Consider the following 21,102-nt stretch of genomic DNA (forward strand, 5'->3'; position numbering starts at 1 on the left):
ATATGATAAGCTTTTTCTCCTTCAAGGCTGTTATATCTCAGTCAATTACTTAACCATGAAGATTTAAAGACTCCTGAAGCCAGTTCTTCACAAGAGATGTTCTTTTATTAGGATTTTCCACTCACTAAATGGACTATAGAGCTTCTTTACATGCTACTCACCCAAAACCTTCAACTATATTTCACTACACAGAGTAACCCAAACAGTGTTTTGGGTTGTTTTTCGTTTAGTTTTTTATAAACTAAAAGCTCACTGTATAGGTAAATCACCAGGAATTATTAACTAAATGATCAAATAAATAATTTGCTTTAAAATATATTGCAAACAGTTCCAGTGTTATGTGCAACAAAATGGGGGGGAAAGCTCAGAGTAAGAAATATGTGTTTCAAACATAATTTTTAAGCTGTTTAAATATGAAACAAAATCATGTCAAACTACAAGTTTCCAGCTGTTATGATATCATAAGACAAATTTAGAGTTACAAAACAGCTTGGTGAAGGAAAAAAATTGCTTTTACAAAGTATGGAAATGGAAATGTTTCAAGTATTGCAACTGTCCAAACAAATTAGCACAAGCAAAAACAGTTGAGTTCAGTGTGGTATGTTTTTATACTACCTTCATAACACTTATAACTACTGCTTAAGGAGTTAGACAAAATGTGGTTTAAAGCTTACTAGGATATATCTAATATTCAACTGATGCAATAAAAATATACAGTGGTCTTGGTGCCTATTATTTTTCTTGTACTTCATTAATTGAAATAATAATTTATTTCATTAATTAAGACTGAACCTAGGTAGCTCACTGTGAAAGCCTGGCTTGCATTCTTTTTTTAAAAAATTCTCAAGCAGGGCTAAAATGAAAGTGGAGTTTTTTTCCTCAGTGACTTTGAAAAGAATAGAGTGGTGATTAACAGCAATATTTTTTTTAATGAAACACAACCTTTCATCCCTGTCATTTTCTGACCATCCTTGCTTGTACGCCGCTCCCTGACAAGTAGAATAATAACGGTCATACATCACTGCCCTGAAAGTCCAATCATCTAAATCTTCACTCTCTGCAGCCTCTGAGACTCAATTACTTTATTGACATGCAATCTTCATAAGGAGAGAAATATTGTGCATGTAAGGTCACTTGGTTATGAAGACATATTATCATATTATCTGCATGAGGGTTGCAGGGCTAAGACCTGACAGAGCTAATTATAATGGTACATGATAGAGAGCTCAGTACACATTATTTGCTTGGCTGAAACTAAAGGTGAGGTAAGACCATGACATCATGGTTTCACAAGAAAATAATGTGCCTTCCCTTCGAGGTTATAACTTTAATGTCTAATGTTTTATATCCATTATATTCATACTCTATACATAGGCAGGTAGGCAATGAGAGGTTCTTTAATCTACTGAGTTCACAATGGGTAATATTTGTTCTCTCTGTCTGCAAATTAAGGGTTCACCCACCCAAGTAAATCCACAGCTAAAGATGATACAAGAAAAGCAGGCAAAACTAGGGAGGGTCAAATCAGTTTGCAGAAAGCAATTAATGCTCTGTCTTTTCCCGGGCATCATCAAGGCAGAGCAACCCAATCAACACACACAGCCCCTTGTCACCTTAAAGACTAACAGATTTATTTGGGCATAAGCTTTCGTGGGTAAACAACCCACTTCTTCAGATGCATGCAAGTGGGTTGTTTACCCACGAAAGCTTATGCCCAAATAAATCTGTTAGTCTTTAAGGTGCCACCGGACTCCTTGTTGTTTTTGTGGATACAGACTAACACAGCTACCCCCGATACTTGACAGCCTCTTGTGCATGCCTCAGTATTTGTGGTCCTTTAGTGACTTGCTGAGGAACACCGTAACACTCCAAGCCTTTCATGGTACAGAACTAGCTCACCTTGCTTTACCTCTGAAGCACATTCTCTTCCCCTATTATACTTTACTGCTCTACATCAGACTCAGTCCTCCATTGTAATTGGCACATGGGCTGAGTGGCATGAATGTAGCTGTTAGCCATACGTTGGTCAGTAGCCACCCCCCGCCTGTTTGCCTCCCTTCATAACTTTTTGTCATTTTATTTTTAGCCAAAAAAATTCACCTACAGGGTCACTGCACCCTAAGCCTGGGCGTTCTGCACCTCTTGGTTAATACAGCCTAAGCCTCAGCCTAAAGTGTCACCTAAAATTGAGCCTTTCTTGAGGTTTGGAAATGCTTGCATGATTGAAAAACAATATATTATTCATTGTTGTTCACCTTTACCCATCCAGTTTCTGAATCAGAGCAGAAATGCTAAAATATCCTGAGTTAGCCTGTCTTTGTATTATTACCAGCTGCAATTGGAAGTAGATATACTAGAAATATATTTGGACAAATGTACGAGGCGAAAGTTCCAGTCAAATCTTTTAAACTCAATATGTTTGCGGCAAGTATGGATGGGTGGCTTTGCAAACCCAAGGTGAACTGCACACATTTCTTTATTTTAATACAGGGGTGACCAACCAGAGCCTGAGAAGGAGCCAGAATTTACCAATGTACATTGCCAAAGAGCCACAGTAATACATCAGCAGCCCCCCATCAGCTCTCCTCCCAGGAGCGCCGCCAGCTTTTTTGCCACCCTAGGTGGTGGAAGGTCCCGCTCCCGACAGAGGCAGCAGAGGTCCTGCCCCCGAAATGCCACCCCCGACAGAGGCAGCGGAAGGTCCCGCCCCCGAAATACCGACGACGACTGGGGCGGCCAAAGATCCAGCCGCCGTGGTCGCCGCCCCCCAAGTGTTAGCACCCTAGGCGACTGCTAGGTCACCTAACGGGTTGCGCCAGCCCTGTCTCCTCCCCCTTCCCCTCCCACTCCCAGCACTTCCCGCCCACCGGCAGCCCCACTGATCAGCGCCTCCCCCTCCCTCCCCGCACCTCCCAATCAGCTGTTTTGTGGCATGCAGGAGGATATGGGGGGAGGGGGAGGAGTGAGGGCATGACAGGCTCAGGGGAGGGGGCAGAAAGGGATGGAGTGGGGGCAGGGTCTGTGGCAGAGCCAGGGGTTGAGCAGTGAGCACCCCTCCAGCACATTGGAAAGTTGGCGCCTGTAGCTCCAGCCCTGGAGTCGGTGCCTATACAAGGAGCCGCATATTAACTTCTGAAGAGCCACAGGTTGGCCACTCTGTGGCTCCGGAGCCACAGGTTGGCCACCCTGTTTTAATATGTTGATGGGCTCATTCCTGCTCTGAAATTTGACAACATATATCATATGACTGTGTATGTTATAAAATTTTCCCTTGTGCATTTGGGATGAAAATTTCAAAACAATGGTTTCAAAATTATACTTATTTTCTTGTGCCTGCAAAATGAATTCTGGTCAAGTCAGGTTATTCAAATATCTAAGTACCTGAGCACAGGTGCAAATGAGATAGATAGAGGAGTAAGTGCATTACTTTTCATTATGTCAATGCAAAATATGTGCCCACAAGAGAGAAGCTGAACTTCTACCCTTTTTGACAATTGATCCTGAATTATGCAGGCACGTGTGCTAGTCAATTATTTGAGGGTAGATTAATGCTCAGTGAATGAGCCTATGAAAGAATGGGTGCAAGAGAATAAATAAATGTATTTCTTTCACTTGCATGAGTTAAACAGTATCAGTTCTTACAAGATACTTAAAAAATCACAACAAAATATAAGACCTGTTGAATTCTCCTCTCTATTCAGAGATCTGAAAAGCAATTAAAATGCAGTCTCCATGCACAGTAGTAGTACTCTTTGTCAGGGTTCTGGCTCGTTGATTTTACTGGGTGCTGGTCAAGTAGCAATTGGTAGGGCTGCACAAGCATATCTTTGGAACTACTAACTCAACACAGAGCTGATCACTCTTTGATGCTCGTCTTTCCATTTGCTCCCTCAGCAAGCGATAGAAGCAACAAAAGGAAAGCAGGACACTGGAGGGGGTAGTGTAAGCAATTGGTGTGACTGTAAGGCAAAAGTAATGTCATAGGTCTTGCCATATTAGTTTACATGCTAACAAGTAAAAATTAATGGTATAATACAAGAGCTACATTATTCTCTATATAGAGAGATTTTTGTGTGCATCACTGAGTCAGATTTTGTTTCGTTCCATTTTATGGCCTTGGTGTCTAGATGCCAGATTGACAGAAGTTCATTATTTACAAAAAAGGTACAGTCCAGGCAACAATCATGCAGGTTTTCCAATCCAACCCACAATTATATCCCAATCCCAACTTGGTGGGGCCAGCCCAAGGGGTAAAAAACCAGATCAGTTTCTGTGGTCATTGAGTTCTGAAGTCATAGCTGTTTTTGCAAACCAGTAACCAACTCTACTGACTGTGTAATGCAGCACTTAACTAAAAGATGCTACAATCTCCATGCTGACATGCAAAATACACATGGCTATACTGTATATATCAAACCCTTAACTGCCAGCCTACATTCCAGCTAGAGAAACACATATAAACTACTGTATTTTAGCCGTCAATACCCCCTACTATCAGCCTTGGCAAATAACAGAACACGGAAAAACAACAAATACCACAATCCCACCACTTGACAGTTACTTTAAATGTAACATCTGCACAGATTGTGGAATCCAAACCTCAGGATTACTTTTGTTCTTCTGTACTTTATGTATTTTGTTTTGAAAAGTCGTTGGAAAACAGAACATTATATTAGAAACACACATCCCACTGTATTATAGAGAATGTCATATCTCAAAGAATAATTACTATATAATGAAAATTCAATAATTTATATTAAAAAGCTCCACATTCAAATATGTTGAGTCAAGCAAGCCCATTTTTTAATCAGTTAGTACTTACAAGATTTGTTCTTTGCTGGCAATTTGTTCCTAAGAGATGTGCATATGACAGTGTTTTCTGTCAGCTGTCTTTATAATGCACATGGCAACTATTATTATTTAGGAGAGAGTCCACTTTCATATGAAATTATTTAGCATTTTTCCACTGTGACCCACCAAAAAATTTTCTTAACTCAAACCCTTTCAACGAAGTTAAAAGGTGTCTCCCTTTGTATAGCATTAAAACACTGGTAGGGATTTTATATGTCCCCGTTGTGCCCTTCTTCTGCATCTGTCTTCTTGATTCAGCTTTGTGTGAATGCAACACAAGGCTGACTACTAGCAGTCATTTTAAGAAGGCCTCATCATATGACCAAACTGGTTCTAACAGCCCATTTCTCATGCCAATATTGACTATCCCTTAACTGTAACCCCACTTTCCCTTGGGTCCGAGAAGAGACTATGGTTAACTCACAGAATGTGTCCCTTTAAGGCCCCCCTATAGCTGTAACTGGGGAACCCCTGCAGTGCTGGCAGAAACAATCAGTAGCAGTGCACAATTTCAAGAGCATGAAGCAGTCTTGGAGCTCTGCCAGTAAAACATGCTGGATCTTGCTCTGTTGTGTTTGCCTGAGCTTACTTCCTGCAAGACAGTAGAAGAAACAGCTCTGCAGGTGACTCGTCCTGGTGGTATACCTGGGTTGGATTCTGAGACCAATTCTGTAGCTCTCGGGGTGATCTAGAGGTAGGAGAGGAGAAGTATCTTGCATCACCTTTGTGATCTAGTAGCCAGTTTAGCAGTGGTACTTATGGGTCCCGAACAGACTCCTGTCCATTCATTTTAACAGGAAGAATGGAATTAGAACACAAGGCCTTGAGCATCAATAAGTTAAACAGGGAAAATAGGGGGATTCTAAGGACTTCCAAGAGAGTTATCATAGATATCCCCCTCCCCCAGAGGTAAAACAAACTTCACACACAATGTGATACACTTGTATGAGCTGATCCTTTCCCCCTGTCCACTAAATCTTTGAATTTTATTCAGATCTGATCTTAAACTTATACCATATGTTAAACACTGACACACAAACGAATAGAGCTGGAAACGGAATGTTGTGTGTGTTTCTTCCAGATTTATAAGTAATTTCTATTCTGGTGTTAGGAACCTGGCCTAGTGGTCAGAGCAGGAATCAGATCTACTGCGCAGAGTAGGCGTCCAGATCAGGAAATGGAGTCGAGGGACAGAATCAAAATCAGCTGCCAATTACCAGAGCCAGAGGCAAGCCAGAGTCAGAGCCAGGAATCAAAGCTGAGGGTCAGAGCTGTGGTCAGATACCAAATGCCAGAGCCACGGTCAAGCCAGAGTCGAAGTCAGAGCAGGGGATCAGAGCCAGGACTAGTAACCAATGGTCGGAAGTAAGGCGCAAGGGCAGGCACAGAGTAGTCGGAGCATAGTGGGAACTACGAACAAAGGCAGGGGCAAGGCAGAAGCCAGGTGCAGAGCAGGATTCAGGAACAGGGCTGGGGTTCAGAATGCAAGAAGATGGCACAAGCAGAATCCAATGCAGCAACAACAGGGAATCACCTAGTTGCTCAGACAACTTCCTGTGCCTCTTTTTGGCTTAAATAGCATGGTTGGACCAATCAGTAGAGCCAGGCAATCCTCCAATCAGGGCTCCTGTGGCTGGTGCCTTGGCTGAGGCTGTAGTTCTGCTAGCTCCTTGACCCACCAGATTTCAGGACACATCTGGTGGTGGACAGGATGTGATGACTGTCGAGGAACTCACAGATTTCTTTATTCATTGATAATGTCACAAGGGTGCCCAGAACAATACTGTATGAGCACTAAAATAAATAGCGCTCTAGAGCAAACCATTGTACAGATTATATTTTTAAATCACTAAGCAGGTTAAGATAGTGATGTGACAGCTGGTTATACTGTACGCAGGCCTGCACTAAAGCAGAGGCATCCACACAGATCTCTCTCTTTGCCCTGGGCAACAGCGGGTGGAAGCTGTCCTAACCAAGACCCCAATCCTGCAGCCTTTTCTGTATGGGCAGGCCCTTGCACCCACATGAAGTTCTATTGCCTACCACAGTGATGTGCCTGCATGGAACATGTTGCAGGATCAGGGCCTATATATTTAAATAATTACAACCATGCTGCTTTATTTAGATTATTTAGATTTTGGCACAATCAAAATATTCCAAACACTGATGAGTTCATAGACTTCTTTACAATATTTGGAGTACCAGGAAGCTTTGGGTGGGCAGGGTGGAGTTGGCAAATACTTTGTATTCCCTTAAACAGATTCAATTTTTTTTTTGCCCAAATGCAATGCACCTGGTTATGCCATTCAGAAACTATAGTCTGACAGACATAATGCCATCCATCTGTTAAAATGGTTTACTATCTGCTTATCTTTTAAAATATGTCTATATCTTGCTAACTCCATCCGCAGAGCTCAGTTACTGAAACAATCCCCTCTGAAGCTGGGTTGCATACGGCAGTTCCATGTTTTTGTATTTAAGTATGAGATAGCCTGCAGAGTGCTTTTTAAAACAAACAGATTAAATATATGCATCTGTACTGGCATGGAGGTGGAACAGAATTGCATGGAAAATGATTGCAGATTCATAAAGGAATATGTTGAGACCATCCCCCCCCCCGCAAACATGTCAAAAGAATGACATGTTTGTAGATTTGTGGATGAAAACATGTTTTGTTGAGGGTAGAATCCAGGAACAATAAGCAGACAGTGAAGTGATAGAGATCTGGGGAAAAGATTCTAGAATAGCATGGCAATAACTGGCAGACTGGCAGCTAGTCAGTTGATGAGAAACCAGTCAGGGAGTGAGCCATTAAACCAGGCTGTAAGGGGCAAAACCTCTCCTGAGACAGCTGCAAAACACTGCATATAAAGTGAGTTCTTTATTTAAACTCTCCCATGTCCTGCCGGCCCCTTGGAACTGAGAGAGAACTGACATAGCACAGAAGTTAGCATGAATGCAGAGACAACAAAGTCAATAAAAGTTAGCAACAGCACAGAGACCAAGATGCAGAATGTGAACAGGAGGGCTACACATGTAATTTCTTAAGTGACTACACAAATACTTTATTGATAAAAATATAAAGGAAAAGGTCACCCCTTGGACATCAAAGACATTTATCAAGGAAATGGAACAAGAACTAAGGGGAAACAAATGTTAATGTCATGCCCAAAACTATGAAATATATTTTATTGCCAAAGTTACTTTGAAACTAACAAGGCCAGGCACATGGTATCAGCTCACTATGTTTCAGAGCTATGGAACATAAGGCACCTAATTCAAGTTACAGAATGCAAGAGGCATGTGTTTAGGTGTCTCCCACCTAGCTGTAATGCAAGTGAACAACATGACACTGGTGATATCACCCACAAAAGAGATGGGGCTGGGATGGTCTCCAGAAACTTGGCACAGGCTAACAAAATGAATGACAATGAGCAGCAGTAACCAAAGGGGAAAAAAACAAGAACCCCACATTGGGTGTGGAACCTAGTCTTGTAGACAGAGAACCAAAACCAAGAGGATGAGATGGAGGAGAAAGACTCATTTTAAAAGTCAGGTGACAGGTGTATTTTGCTATATACCAGGTCTTGAGACAAGCAGAAAGGGTCTATAAGGCTTTATAGAAAGAGAGAGGCTTTTTTTAGTGTGGGAAATATGGGTAACAAAAGGCATTTCACCATGTTCTTCTGACAGCATGAAAAACTTCTGGAAGTAAGGGTGAGAAGAAATGTCAAAAAGTGGGCAAGAAAATGATAGCAAAATGTATCATTGATACAGGTTAGAATACATTAGCATACATAGAATGTTGTAGTTTAACATGTAATAGAAAAAAATTAAGGATTTCCAGTTTGACCAAGCATGCAAAGCACAATATGCAAGAACACTTAGCTCTGAAAAGAATGAGTATGCAGATAATACCTGGCATCTTATTAATATTAATTTATTTTTAAGGAAAATATATGTTCCTCACCTACCCATTCATATAATCGACAGCTGTTTACCTGTGACACGCTATGTGACATCGGATATTAGCAAAACTCAACAGCTGATGTATGGAGGACTCTGTCATGACACAGTGCAGAAGAATTTGTGGTCAGTGGACCACTAACGTTCCATGTATAACGAACTCTCTAGTTTAAGCTGGATAGTTACATGAGGCTGGCTCTTCCTGATCATTTCTAGTTGCCTAAACTGCACTAAGAGCCAGTTAAGCCATACCTAAATATTAATGTATTCCCTCATTATTATTATATTTCCAAATATTACTTTTCCATGAAAGCAACTGCTATAGCTGTCACAAGGATATTACGTTACAGAATGGTAAATGCGATAGCAGTCTGTCCATGAAAGAGTCTCTGTATTAAAACACGGCCCACACTATGAAAAAGATTGGGAATGAGGGATAAAGGGGTTTCGTTTAAAAACAATGAAAGACCTTTATGAAAAACATGAGCCATGGATAGCCAAAATTACATATGTATTTTTATTTACCATCTAAAATAGAGATGATCAGAAAATGGGCTTCTTTTTCCACATAAAATGTTGATGAACACGAAAAAAAATTGTTTTGGTCACAGTTTTTGATGACGAATTCTTTTTACCAAAAAATTTACATTTTTAATCTGCAAAATGAAATAATTTGATTTGGAAATGCTGCTGTGGTGCCTCATGGGAGCTTTCATTCAGGTGCCTCATGCTCCTTTACAGGCTGGGCTGCTTGGCCAGACTCTCTCTCCCATTTTGCAACATGGTCTCACCTCATGATAAGAGAAGATGGTTGCATCATGGGAGATTTAGTTGGCTGGGGAGCATGGCCCACTGGGGACAATGGGAACATGAGGATAGCAAACTATGGCTCCCATGAGACACCACAGCAGAATATCCAAACCAAAATATTTTGGTTTTTGGCCTAAACAGTTCAGTTTAGGGATGTTTGTTTTTTTGGTGAAAAATCATTTTTTTCTCTGTGGAAAGCAGACACTTAAAAAACCCTGGTGTGATGCTTGGCAGATGAGGTGCCAGATCATGCCAGAGCTCCAGGCCAACTCGTGTATTAGTATAGATCAAAGTGATTATTAAATATATGAGATTGTATCAGGTGTTTAAACTTCATGAAAACTAGTAGGATGTTACTTGCATTATTTTCACTTATCTGTATCCCATTATAATGGATTGAGCAAACATTTACATTGTGTATAACCCTGCTACTAAATAACCCATCAAACGAAGAAGCCGCCTTGTGGAATGCAAATACAGAACTTTAACAGAAAAGTGCTAATTTCAAAGCAAGTGGTCATTGTGTTTGATGACTGGAGGTCAAAGACTCAAAATGCATTCCTCACTCTCTGCCATCAAAGGAAAATCCCACATGGGTAGTGACACTGTCAGTTTGTTTTCTGTGAGAAGAAGTTATAAGTATGGTTTCAAGGAAAGATCTGGCATCCCTGGACTGTTTGGACTCTTACAGGGAAGTGTAGCCGATGCAAAGCGGAGACCCCCAGAGACAATCTAGGTACCCTGAAAAGACTTTTGGGAAACTGGCAGTTTCTTACATCACTGCCACCATTTGGAATTACAAACTCTGACTCACCTGTGCATATATTTTACCTGCTTTCACCTCTCAATAACTCATTTCCTTTTCTGAGCTAATAAACTTTTACTTAGTTTACTACAGAATTGGCTGCCAGCGTTGTCTTTGGTGTGAGATCTAAAGTACCAATTGATCTGGGGTAAGTGACTGGTCTCTTGGGACTGGAAGCAACCTAAATGTGATAAAATGGCTACTTACACCAAAAATCACATCACAAAGTACAGTTTGTCAGGGTGGCAAGATAGACTGGAGAATCTAAGGAAATGGTCTGTGACTCCCAGGTAAGATCGATATGGTGAACAAGGAGTTCATATTCTCTTACTGGCTTGGTGAAATCTAATGATAGAATATACCACCTGCTTGGGGTGTCTGCCCTGTTTTCTGACAATCTGCCCTGAGGTAGGCACTCACAGTTGTGAGCCACTCCAGACAGCATGACGCCTGGTTTTGTTTAAAACCCAATTTTTTACTGAAAAAAGTTTTGATACAAAATTTTCGAGCAGCCTTCATCTAGAAGTTGTCCATCCAATGCAAATATTCTTAAGATTGTCAGCATCCGAAAAGAACAAGGGTCAACACCAAGAGCCCCCTGCTCGTTCTTCCTCCAATCAACCACCTGTTAAAGGACTAACAACTACACTAAACAAATTGACCTGATGTCTTAGTTACCTTATGAACCTAAAGCATAACTAGTATAGTATAAATCCATGAATGTATTTGCTCCAGACTCCAACTGATCCAATAACATAAGTAAATAAATCTAACTGCACGATACATTAATAATAGTAATAATAAAATAAGTCATGGCACTTTAGCCTTCCCCCATTTGTACAGTTAGGGACTGATTCTGCTCACCACTCAGGTCAATGGCAAAACTCCCATCAACTTCAATGGCAATAGGATTCAGCCCTGAAATGCATTTGCAAGAAGAAAATGTAAGCTTCCTGCTCTGATGATTATTTCAAATAGTTTTACCAGTTTAAATTTCTGGAACCCTTCTGGAAATAACTCCTTGCCTCTGACCCATTTCCCAATTCAGTTAGCGAGATATACTGTTAAAAAGAGGAAAAAGAAGCCATAAGAAATAAATAACAAATATAAGCATTGCTTTAGTGACCTGTATTCCATTAAGAATTTCAGCAGCAAGTATTGCCAACCTTTCAGGATCTGGAGTCTAACCATCTCTCTTGACATGGCTTCAGGGGCCATGTGCATATTTCATCCAATTGCCATGTACAAACTAGTCGGGAGCTGTAATAAAGTTCAAGTAAGGTTGTAGCAGAAGGAAGCTGTTCTTAGAAATATATAACAAAGGATATAAAGGAAAATATTGGGAACAAAATTGGTAAAATTGTAGTTGCCAAAATCTAGAGACGTGGATTGCTCAAAAGGGAGACTATGATACTGTGGATTAGACTGTGCTTCAGGTGCACATGGAATACATTTGTTATCCATGTCCTAGGCTGACCAAAACAGATCCACTGCCAAGTCAAAATAGAAGTAAAGACTAGAGCAACAAAAATATGCTTAATTCTGTAAAAGGGTCTGATGTTCACCTACTTAACAGATATTTCCTATACAAATTTAAGCCCTTGAATGAAAAGCTACCACAAAACCTTAGGCATACGTTCACATATAAATGCATACATACACACACAAACACACTTAATTGGATAGCATTTTGGAATAAGTATACTGTAAATCAGGCTTCTTAAATGTTTACCCTCTCCTCTGCCTTCAGATAAAGACTATTTAAAAACATAAATAGAATTTCATTCCCTTTCAGCATGTCAAATTAACGTAAGCAAATATAGAGAGTTATGCATCTCCATCTTCTCTGAAATGGCACCAATATTTCCTTAACCCTCAGAGTCAGCAGTTTTCCAACGCAATCCAAATTTTAAATAAATAACATATGCGAATGTAAACTAACTCTACCAGCTGAATTTTATTTATTTTTTTTGTTTTGTAATTTATTGAGTTTCATCATTAATCAGACGGGTTTTTATAAGGAAGATAAAAGGAAAAATCTGAGGCTTTTTGGATGTTCTGATCACCTTCTTAAATTACCAATTTTGCAAAGGCAGAAAAAATTTTAAGTGCTAGGGTTAACCACATAATTACATATCATTTCATTTCTCCCCCTTGGTTAAAATCAAGCCATTACTAGGTAAAGTAACAGTATTTTGCCATTAGCTGTTAGGTCTGACCTCTGCAATTCACTCATCTGAATCTTCTTGAAGTGACATTGCTTGTCAAAACTCATCAGCTAATCAAGTTCTTAAACTAAAGTGAGTTGTCCTTTCAAATTAAAATAATACCTTATTGTAACCCCAACTGCATCTGAATGCAAGAGGACAAAGGGCTCACTAGTATCTGGTAGTAAGTTTCAGCTGGCCTGACCAGTTCAGTGTACCCCAATTCATTAATGTTATAAACTGTATCTGATGTGTGTCAAGTAAAGTATCATTGGAAACTGATAACACACTGATCATTAATATTCTTGCATGTTGGGTGTATAGTAAATGCTCAACAGACCATACAAATATGAAGGATCTGTGGCACTAAAACGTGTTTACCAGACAAGTCTGGGGAGTAGTTAACAGGTTTCTTCCAAACAAAGGACAAGCCGATAGCTCCAGTTAGCTGTCATCAGTGTCAAGTGGCAATCACATGGAAAGTGGCCATTCATTTACATTGCAGAGAGCAGGAACAGATCAATTTAAATTTTAGCAAACACCAGCAGGGGAGGAAACCAGCATGGAACTTCCTTCATCACCAGACTCCATGTTGCCTTCCTCACAGCTTGAATGAACTGTATTTTGTGGGATAACTTTCAAAAGACTCCATTTCAAAGGTTCACTTGACTATAAAAGAAAGGGGCAAAGAACCCCAATTGTCTTTCACCTAAGACCACTAAGGAACACTTTGAACTTTGTGGGAGATCCTCACCAGGGGGTGGTCAGCCATCTTTCTGGAAGGTAGGGTGATAACAAAACTACAGTGTTGGATCAAGGTAAAATTCTTAAGGCTGAGTCTCTAGAAAGTGTTTTTCACTTTTACATGTTTGTAAGTATTTCTATCTCTAGCCTTTATACTTGAACTCACTTTAAATCCTTTCTCCTTTTGTTAATCAACTTGTTTTACTTTTAATCTAAACCAACCCAGTACTCTGTTTGAATTGAAGTGATTGTTAACTCCACTGAAAGTGATTTTGTCTCTTTAGAGGAGCAAACAAATCTTTTTATTACACTGAGTGGTCCAGGAAAGGGCTGGGCATTGCAGAACACATGGTTTGGGAAAATTTAGGACTGGAAGGCATTGGGGTCATCTTAACAGGTGTAACCAAAAAGCTGGTGGATATGAGTGTGTGGCTGGAGTTTAACAAGAGGCCTGCTGGAGCCAGAGTTGCTGGTCCAGGGCTGCTTATCACACAGACACTCAGTCCATGCTTGCATGCTGCGTAGGAACGTCCAGAGAAGAGAACTACAGGAACAAACCAATTTAAGTCACACGGGGTTACAGCCCCTCACTGGACTGGATTGCACTCCAGAAGGTGACACTTACCCTGGTTTTTCCATTTTAAAGTAGCATTGTGCTTCTTTATCAAGAACTTCATTCCTCCCTGCCGATTTTTGGGAACGTTATAAGATCCCAAGTCCTAATCCCTTCCCCCAACCAAGAAAGTGAACAATCAAACAAAAATTCCCATAGAATTCAAATGATGTTGCATTCGGTTACATAGTTTGGAACAACTGATACGGGAGGTGAGAATGTTTCCAATGTATTCCAAGATGTTTCTTTATTTTGCAACCAGATGAAAAACAAAGGAAAACTCATGTCAATTTGTGAACCCTCAGGAACTATTTTCCCCAGCACCCCGAGGCACTGAACTTTAAGGCAGCTCTGACCAACTTTATGAAAATACTGCAAAACCTTCCTCTTTGATGAAGCCTTTCCAAAGACAGAAGAATGACAATCAAAAACCCACTGGTTCTCCCTATGGCTCAAATAAAATACAAAGAAAACATCTTTACAAAATCTAAAACAGAACAGACTTGAAACAAACAAATCATTCAACCAACCAAAAAAGTAGTCCTATCCCAAGTAGACTTTCTACACTCCCAAAAGGGATCCGAGCCAGAGACTCCATCAAGGCTGCCAGAGGTCACATGTGTGTGGGTAAGTCTCATTGACTTCATTAGGGTTTAGGTATGTGCTTGAGTGCCTTTACTTAATAAGGAAGCCTTCCTGAATCAGGATCTTACACATTTTGGTTGTATTATTTTTGGATAAGATATGGAAATGGTTAATTCATCAGGAACAAATCAAAATTGTTAAAAAGGACCAGCTTTGTAATTTTCATCCCGTTTAACTGATTTCTTCCCCTCTTTGGTTGGTGACAGTAATTGTTTGGGGGGTTGCATGATGCTTATTTATTATATATTATGTTTTGGTAGGGATTTGGTGGAAGTGTTAAATAGTCTGGAAAATACCAAGGAGAGGAGAAGTCCTCAAATGAAGAACCAACAGAGGCTGTAAAGAAACTGGAACACTATCAACTTAAGAATGAAGACCTTTTATATTTCTGAGCACCAATCACAAACTGTGTTCAGCAGAAACAAGATTTCAGGAGCAAGACTAGCATTTGACAGAGTGAAAGTTACCAGTGTTTTATAGTAACAAAAATAATTCTCTCAGTCATACACCTTTGAGGATTGGCATTAAGGGAGAGGGGGGAGTTACTTGTAACCAAAAATAGGAGTGGAGAAATTCAAGGGGAAATATTGGCGATATGGCCAGTCCTGAAAGTAGTGGATACACCCTATGTTTTTCACATCTGTATCTACAAATAGACCTACAGTCCTTTTGGTGAGAAAGGGTCTTGTACGCAGCTCTAACACAGTGTGTAAAGGTGAACTGTCATAAATATACACAGGGCAGTTGTACTGAATTGCCTTACCTGTAAGGGGTTAATCAGTTCAATTAACCTAGTTGGCACCTGACCAGAAGGACCAATGGGAAAAGAAGATACTTTCAAATCTAGGCGGAGGGGGGTGATTTTGTTTGTGCTCTCTTTATTTGTTCCCTTTCTGAACGGAGAGAGGGGTCCAGGCAAGAAAAAAACATCTCCTGAAAACATACCAGAAATGAGCATCTAAGATTACAAAAATTGTAAGTATCAGAGGGGTAGCTGTGTTAGTCTAGAACGGTAAAAAGCAACAAGGAGTCCTGTGGCACCTTATAGACTAACAGACGTAAGTAAGGCAAATTGTAAGTAAGGCAAGGAAATGTGTTAGATTATATTTTGTTTTAGCTTGTGAATTTTCCCTATGCTAAGAGGTCATTTCATTCCTGTTTTGTAACTGGAAAGCAGAGTCAGAGGGGAATCTTCTGTGTTTAAATCTTTTTATTACCCTGTAAAGTTACCTTCCATCCTGATTTTGCGGGTGTGATACTTTTACTTTTTTTTTTTTTTTAAATAAAATTCTTCTTTTAAGAACCTGATTGATTTTCAGTGTCCTAAAAACCAAGGGGTTTGGTTTGTGCTCACATTGTAACCAATTGGTTAGTATATTATTCTCAAGTCTCCCCAGGAAAGGGGGTGAAGGGGCTTGGGGGAATATTTTGGAGAAACGGGGACTCCAAGTGGTCCATTTCCTGAATTTTTGTCTAAATCACTTGGTAGTGGCAGCAATACCGTCCAAGGACAAGGAAAGGATTTGTGCCTTGGGGAAGTTTTAACCTAAGCTGGTAGAAATAAGCTTAGGGAGTCTTTCATGCGGGTCCCCACATCTGTCCCCCAGAGTTCAGAGTGGGGAGGGAACCCTGACATGAACATAGGCCATTGCCACAAAGAAAGGGTAAAAAAGACTTGCCTCAGTTATGCACACCAATCTGCTAAAACGTAGACGCACTCTAAGCTGTAGAGATAGCACTAGACACTACGTCTCAGTAGCAAGATGAAGCATCAGTAAATAAGTGTCAGAGAGACTGAATTATAAAATTAAACAGGTGTGTGTAAAATATATATATATATATATATATATATTTTTAAATGTCCGCTAAAGGTTTATTTCAGGAAACATTAGGCAATAATAAAAAAAGTTCCCCCAAGGCTTTTCCAGTACTGGATACATCAAAGGGATTTTTCACTAGTAATTTGGGGAGTTTATGCCTCTGGGTGCCACTGCTGTGATTTCAAAATAGAATTATCTGATGCTATGTGATTTCTTGAATCATTAGTTTTCCATTATACACATACATAAACACACACACACATACATACACCTGTATTGCAAAAATATGCCATGCAAGAATAAGAAAAAGGCCCTTGAGAATAAAGGGTTACTTAGTGCCCTATTCAAATATAAACAAATATATATAAATATCCCTTAAGTGATTATGTGTGGGGAGCTTTGTAATTATATACATCTAAAGCTCTAATCTACATCTAATGGCTTCAGAGGAAGTTGGGATACCTCACAAAAGTGAGCCTTAAATTACTAAAATAATGATGATTTGGGTCCTTTTCTTATTAAGCTACATTCACATATAGGGCAAAATTCTCTCTTCCAATGCACACCAGTATTTACTTCAATGGGGGGATACTTGTAAATATCTCGGGGCAGAAATTGGCTATAAGAGCTAATACACAAAGATTAAACTACTTCAATGGGCTTTAGACTACACTGACCCTTGAAATGTAGTGAATGATTTCAGGGAGGGAGTTCTATAATCAGAATCCCTGAATTGAGAAGTTTTCACCTGACTTTGTTTCAGACAATCTCACGGCTGAGAACATGACTAATCCAGCAGACCTCAACTGCACTCAAAGGACAGAGCAGGAGAGACTGTTGATCGGGTACTTCAGTCTTATGTTGGTGGCTTTACATGACAACAGCAATAGCTAGACTTGAACATGGTGAATTACAGATTGTTGCTGTTTGCAGAAAGCATCAGTTACCTACTTTTTTGCTACTCAATATCTAGGTATAAGTGGATAAAGGGGAGTTTGATTCTGGATACACTTCTACTGTCATGTGGACTTATATAGTACGGAGCTGTTAAGTAATTACATGTGGGGAGTTTTGCAATTACATATCACGTTTTAAATTTGTATGGAAATATTACTGATATTTATTTTGTGAGGCAGATAGAATTCAATGGCAGATGCTATAAAAATCAAAATACAAGTTCCCATGTCATCTGTACAGACAATTTTTATTTCAATTGAAAAAAGATTATCCACCACACTAGTAAATATGTGATGAAACCATGCACTGTGATGGTGTGAATCCAAACTGTACGGAGAAAAAATCCCTGCAAACCATTCAGAAGTTCATCTCCACTATCAGTTGGGATTGCTGGTTTCCTCCCTTTCCCCGCACCCCCCTTTTCAAGTATATGTCTATGATAGATGTACAGCCATCCAGCCAATGCTTTCTTTCTCATTGCCAAGAGTAACTAAAAGATAATGTAAGTGTGTTAAACCTCAGCAGAATTAGCATGTTCCTGACCTAGAACTACAGGGAAATAGTTCAGAGAAAATAATTGTTTAAAAAAAAAAAATCACCAATACCACCTTCATCCATTCACTTGAAGCCACCATCCCGTAACACATCCTGAACATCTAGAGAGGTTCACATAATGAAAAAAATCCCCCCTCTCTGTACCTTCCTGACTATACAATGATCAGAAGCTGAACCACCAAAATACAATGGGAAAAACTATTCCCGTGATATTTCAACTTAACAGAAAACAGGAAGCACAAGAAATTTCATGAAAAAACCCTATTCTCATGATATTTCCAAACTGATTTACCATCCAAAGATGGTCAGTTAAGCATGCCAATGTTCGAATGCTTATCTGTAACAAGCTTCCAAAGCTTTCAACATTCTTCTGTCACCTAACAAGAAACCAGAGAAAAGTATAGCCTCTCTCTTACTGAACATTGCAGTGCTTTACAATTACCAATTTATATCATAATCAATGCTGACTTAAAATCTAAATACGATTTGAATGAAAACATTCCAAAGCTTATTTCCCAATAAATCTGGTCTATGCATAATCAAAAGCATTTTTTCTGGCCCAATCAGCACAGACTTAGCAGAATAAAGGCCTTCGGTATAAGCAAAAAATTCCAAATTTGAATCTTGCAATTGCCCCTTTGAGGGTCATATATTGTGCACGTTTCTCAGCGGTGTGTCTGAAATGAATACTGCCTCTATGCAAAGCAATAGGAGGTCACATTATAATTAGAATGCAATCAGTGGAATTGGTTATGACTTGGTTTTCTTTCTGCAATGACAATCTATGCCGCATATGCCATTACATTAATATTTTCTGTATTACTAAAAGGAAAAAAAAGCTTTTTCATTGAGCAGCTGATATAGTTGTCTTTAACTATAAGATCACATGAGCTAATCAAGACCCAAACAGTTCACCTTTAAAATACCCAAACCATCTGGCTGGCTGTCCCATGATAAATCTCAATGATAAATGTCTTCGTTTTGATGTTACAAAGGAACCACAGATCTGCTCAGTTTTGGCACAGCTGAAAACACACTGGCAACAGTAGAATAGAACTCAGATGTCCAAAAATATAGAAGTAAATCATTTTGACCTGCAGTGCATAATATATTTAGAGGAAACCTGATTGTAATAAAGAAAAGGTTTGGACTCATAATTTCTCTCTGGAGAGGAGGCATTTAAAAAAAATGTTTCTTTACTACATTTTACCAGATACAAATATACTGAAAGAATCTAATATGAAGCTCTGTGTAAGTTTTTGGATAGCCTCTAAGAAACCTTAGAATATGGTGGGTTTTTTTACCTCCACACTTTTCTATTCATCCAGATGACAAAGCAGAAAGTTTGAACTGTACATAATCAGAATGATTAATAATCCTTTCACACCAAGAGACTTATTTTCCCAGAGCTTCATCATTGCTGAAAATGGATGAATTGAAACCGGAAGCAGCGTGGGGTTAAGGCAAAGTCAGTGACTAAAGGCTAGCATAAGATTTATATGGATCTAGAGTGACGTAAACGGCGTCTCATCTGAAGGTATACTTTCATGCTCAGCCAAAGCTTCAGAAACAAATTATTTAATCATAAATCATTTTACCTTTTTATGTTACACATTATAAACATTTTCTTATAAATCATGTGTGTGAAAGGTAGATGGAGAAAGTTAAATATAAACATAGGCAAACACTGAGTAAGCCTTTGCACAAAACTCAAACAATATGTCACCAGGAACATGCCAAAGGCAAGTCACTGTAGCTGTGGCAATTCTATCCAATCAAAAGAAAGGCTCAAACCAAAATGTTATGAAAACCTGCATGAGATCTCATAATCATTCAGCAATTTGAATTTATGTTTGCCACTGCTTCAGTTGAAGCACCAGTTTTATTGAAGAACCTCAGATAGCTAGTTATGATCATTTGTGTGAACAAACTGGAAAGTCAGGATTCAAACAGTTTTGCACTCAAACAATCTCTGTATAGTCACAAATGCCAATTTGTATAGAATCTACCATTGTAACCATCAGGGCTGGCTCCAGGGTTTTTGCCGCCCCAAGCGACGCAAAAAAAATAAATAAATAAAAAAGCCGCGATTGCGATCTGCGGCGGCAATTCGGCTGGAGGTCCTTTGCTCCGAGCGGAAGTGAGGGACCGTCCGCCGAATTGCGCCAAATAGTTGGACCTGCCGCCCCTCTCCGGAGTGGCCGCACCAAGCACCTGTTTGGCAAGCTGGTGCCTGGAGCCGGCCCTGGTAACTATCAAAAATGCTAGTACATCTTGATTACACATCAAAATTAACTCTGAAACCTGGAAATCAACCACAGAAGAAAAAAAAACAAATTCTAAATTATCTTACCATTTTACCAACATTCACTGTTGAAAATATTTTCTCAAAACGTTCTCTCTAGCTACTTGTTCAATTATGTTGGTGTTCGTTCAGTTCTCTCTAATTTGTATAATCACCTGTCCTGAGCCCTGGGCTCAATCCAGTTTTAAACGATTTGTGCAATAATAGGGGTTTCAACCCTAAGCTTAGAAGGCTATTCTCCAAGCTAAGAGAGCACAACACTGGGAATTTTCCCCAATATTTAGTTTTTATTTTCCTTTGCAGAATTTCTTTCCATTGCTTTGTAATATTCCATTGGACAATCACCCTAGAAATTCTTCTGTTTAATTGATTTAGAGAGTTACATCCCCACTTTATCATTGGCTAGCCAAACTATACATGTTAAATGATTTTTATATTTCCTCATAAGTCCTTTCTGCTAGGTTCTTCATTATTTTGTTGTTAAATTCCTCCCAATTTCTTGATCACTTACTAGAAATTAGGTGGTCACTACTGAAAGTCAAAATGATATCATTAATGCCTCACAGTTACTATCATCTCTTTGGTGATCAGTTTCTGTACCTTAACCATGGTGTGTCTGAGAATATGTTAGACATTTACAACACTTCTTCATTTTACTTCTTTCTCTTACTGCCGTGTGGGTACTAAGTTTCTGAATTCTCTAAAATTTGCTTTCTTGAAATCGAGTAGCTTAGCTTCCATGCATACATTTCTTATAATTAAACAGCTGATTTTCACACCATGATATGCTGGTATACCAATAGATACGTTGCCACGAAATAATG

This window comes from Terrapene carolina, unplaced genomic scaffold, assembly GCF_002925995.2.
Source record: "Terrapene carolina triunguis isolate 2854851 unplaced genomic scaffold, T_m_triunguis-2.0 Scaffold148, whole genome shotgun sequence".
NCBI lineage: Eukaryota > Metazoa > Chordata > Testudines > Emydidae > Terrapene > Terrapene triunguis.